This window comes from Suncus etruscus, chromosome 6 (assembly GCF_024139225.1).
Source record: "Suncus etruscus isolate mSunEtr1 chromosome 6, mSunEtr1.pri.cur, whole genome shotgun sequence".
Taxonomy (NCBI): Eukaryota; Metazoa; Chordata; class Mammalia; order Eulipotyphla; family Soricidae; genus Suncus; species Suncus etruscus.
Genome location: NC_064853.1, coordinates 6,145,308 through 6,148,867, shown reverse-complemented (window position 1 = coordinate 6,148,867; position 3,560 = coordinate 6,145,308). Strand labels below are relative to the sequence as shown.

Genomic DNA, 3,560 nt, shown 5'->3' with positions numbered 1-3,560 from the left:
CCTCCCGCCCGCCCGCCGCCGGGCGCGCCCACCCGCCGCCCCACGCGGGGGGGGACCCAGGCTCACCCCACCCCGCGCCCGCCGACCCCCGCCGGGACACGCGCCTCCCGTCAGCACCGCCCCGCCGCGAGACGCCGACACACGCGGAGACGCCGGGTTTGGGGTTCCGAGGAGGCGCCGGGAGGGAGCGGAGTCGCACCCGGATCCCGCCTACCCCCCCGCGGCCGCCGCACTTGGTCTCGCCCGGCCAACCGCCGGCGCCGAGTCTCGGGCGAGCTCGCGCAACCGGAAAGTCTCGCGAGACTGCGGCGAGGGCGGGGCCAATGGGCGTGGTCTGAGTGAGTGGGCGGGGCCTCCGGAAGGTGGTGGGCGTGGTCTGGCCCCTTGACAGACAGTCGCCTCTTGGCCTACTAAGGCCTAGGCTAGAGGCTCCCCCTGGTAGTCCCAGAGTCCATCCAGCTCCACGCTTGAACCCTTCGTGACAGCATTTGCTCTATGCCAGGAGCTTTTTTTTTTTTTTTTTTTTTTTAAATTAATTAATTAATTAATTAATTTATTTATTTATCTATTTATTTTTTTCAAATGAATTAACTTATTGAATTAAATTATACTTCTCAACTTCTGGGAAAACTGTTATTTATTGATCTATTTTTTCAAATAAATTAATTTATTGAATTAAACCATAGTTCTGAACTTTTATTGAAAACTGTTATTTATTTGTTTATTTATTTTTATTGCTTTTTTGGGCCACACTTGTGACACTCAGGGATTACTTCTGGCTCTGCACTCAGAATTCGCTCCTGGCAGGCTCAAAGGGGGAACCCTATCGGAGGCCAAGATTCAAACCACCATCCTTCTGCATGCAAGACAAGCGCCCTACCTCCATACTATCTCTCCAACCCCTATTATTTATTTATTTATTTGGTTTTTGGGCCATACTCAGTGACACTCAGGGGTTACTCCTGGCTCTGCACTCAGAAATTGCTCCTGGCTTGGGGTGTCATATGGGATGCCAGAGATTGAACCCAGGTCCACCATCCTGGGTTGGCCACATGCAAAGCAAACTCACTACCTCCCCTATGCCAGGAACTTTTTTTTTTTAAATATGGAACGCTTCACGAATTTGCATGTCATCCTTGCCTTGCCAGGGACCATGCTAATCTTCTCTGTATCGTTCCAATTTTAGTATATGTGCTGCTGAAGTGAGCACGCCAGGAACTTTTTTATGTTTTGGTTTTTGGGCCATACCCAGTGGTCCTCAGGGCTTACTCCTGGCTCTACACTCAGGAATCACCACCTGGTGGGGCTCAGGGGACCATATGGGATGCTGGGGATCAAATCCGGGTTGACCCTTATATCAGAAACCTTTTTTTTAGGGTTTGTTTTTGGAACACACCTGATGTAGGGGTTACTCCTGTCTCTATGCTCAGGAATTACTCCTGTCAAGCTCAGGGGACCACATGGTGTGTTCGGATTGAACCTTGGGTTGGGAGCTGCAAGCCAAATGCTCTACCTGCCCTAGTATTGCTCTGGTCTTGATTTTTTTTACTTTATTTATTTATTGATTGATTGGTTTCTGGGTCACACTCAGCAAGACTCAGAGATCACTTCTGGCTCTGCACTCAGAAATCACCTCTAGCAGGCTGGGGGACCTCATGGGATGTTGGGAATTGAGCCAGGTCTCTTCCTACTCAGCCACATGCAAGGCAAATGCCGTACCACTGTGCTATCTCTCTGGCCCCATGGTCTTGGAGGTTTTTTTGTGGTGTGTGTGTGTGTGTGTGTGTGTGTGTGTGTGTGTTTTAAAGCCACACCCAGAGATGCTATGGGATTTTTCTTGGTTTTGTGCTCAGGGATCACTCTGGGCAGGGGACATACATGGTCCCAGGGACTGAACCCAGATTAGCTGCATGCAAGATAAATACCCTACTGGCTGTCATCTCTCTCCTGAACTTGGAAGTCATGTCTGGAAGAGTACCATGAGCAAACAAACAAAAATCACTATCTGGAGGGAGCACCCCTTTCTGTTCAAGGCCCAGGGTTTGGTCCCCAGTATTATGTGTCCTTCAAACACCACTAGGTACTTATATGACCCTGGGCCCCCATGAATTCCTGAGAGTAACTTTCTGTAAAATAAGTGTAACAATGGGCTGGAGCAATAGCACAGTGGGGAGGGTGCTTGCCTTGCACACAGCCAGCTGGGTTTGATGCCTGGCATCCCATATGGTCCCTGAGACTTCCAGGAGTAGTTGTGGGGCACAGAGTCAGGGGTAACCTGACTGGTTCTTATCCAAAATACCAAGGAGGAAAAGAAAAGTAGTTAACAAGTATTGGAGAGGATGCTGAGAAGAAAGAGCCCTGGGGTCCTGTTGGTGGAATACAACTGTTGCGACTGTTCTGGACAACTGATTGGAGCTTCCATAAAAAGCAAAAGATATCTTTGGCACTCACCCATCACCCCACTTCCTGAACCCCACTTCTGGTATTGATCTGAAGAACAGAAAAACTTCCAAAAAGTTCTTGCCAGGGTCCAACAATTCTACACAACAATTGCCTCACATGAGGCAGACCAAGTTTTGATCCTCAGTATAACATTTGGTCCTCTGAGACTCACCAGGAGTGATCCCTAAGTTTAGCCAGGAGTAAACCCGGAGTACTGTTGGGGGTCTGGCCCCCAAACAAAAATAAATAAAATAAAAAAGGAAGTTTCTATCCATCCTAATGTTATGACAGTGTTATTTACAGTCAGAAAAATACAAAAGCAAACAAAGTACCTGTGAATTTATGGTTGGATAAAAAGCATATAGTAAGCTTGTACAATGAAATATTACTCTGTTAGTGTACAGCAGGCATTTGCCTTGAATGTGGCCGATTCTAGTTCAGTCCCCAGTGTCACCCCTATGCAATATGATCCCCTAAGCCTACCAGAAGTAATTACTGGTTGTCACTGGGTGTGGCCCAAACAAACAAACAAACAAACAAAAATAGAAAAGAGGTAGGGCCAGAGTGATAGCACAGCGGTAGGCCATTTGCCTTGCACGAAGCCAACCCAGAATGAGCCCTGGTTCAATTCCCAGCATCCCCCAAGACTGCCAAGAGTAATTTCTGAGCACAAAACTAGGAGTAACTCCTGCGTGCTGCTAGATGTGACCCCCCCCAAAAAAAACCCCAAATAAACAAACAAAAAAAAAGAATGCCCCCCCCCCCAAAAAAAACCCACAAGAAAAAGAAAAGAGGTGAGGCAAGAATCAGTAGTGGCGGGCCCGGAGAGATAGCACAGCGGCGTTTGCCTTGCAAGCAGCCGATCCAGGACCAAAGGTGGTTGGTTCGAATCCCGGTGTCCCATAGGGTCCCCCGTGCCTGCCAGGAGCTATTTCTGAGCAGACAGCCAGGAGTAACCCCTGAGCAACGCTGGGTGTGGCCCCAAAACAAAAACAAAACAAAACAAAAGAATCAGTAGTGGCTAAAGTGATCCTGCCTCGCAGGTGCGAGGCCTCGAGTTTGATCCCGAGTCATCCTCATGTGCCAACAGCAATATTAGTTCACTCTGCTGTCTGTGA

The 3,560-nt window shown here is 48.8% G+C and overlaps 1 non-coding gene across 1 annotated transcript; it reads right to left on the bottom strand.

The window, feature by feature from the left end:
* Nucleotides 1-1,099: 1,099 nt before the first annotated feature.
* LOC126012275 (U6 spliceosomal RNA) lies at nucleotides 1,100-1,210 on the bottom strand. Its single transcript, XR_007496795.1, has one exon. It is a non-coding gene; the product is annotated as a U6 spliceosomal RNA (small nuclear RNA).
* Nucleotides 1,211-3,560: the final 2,350 nt, after the last annotated feature.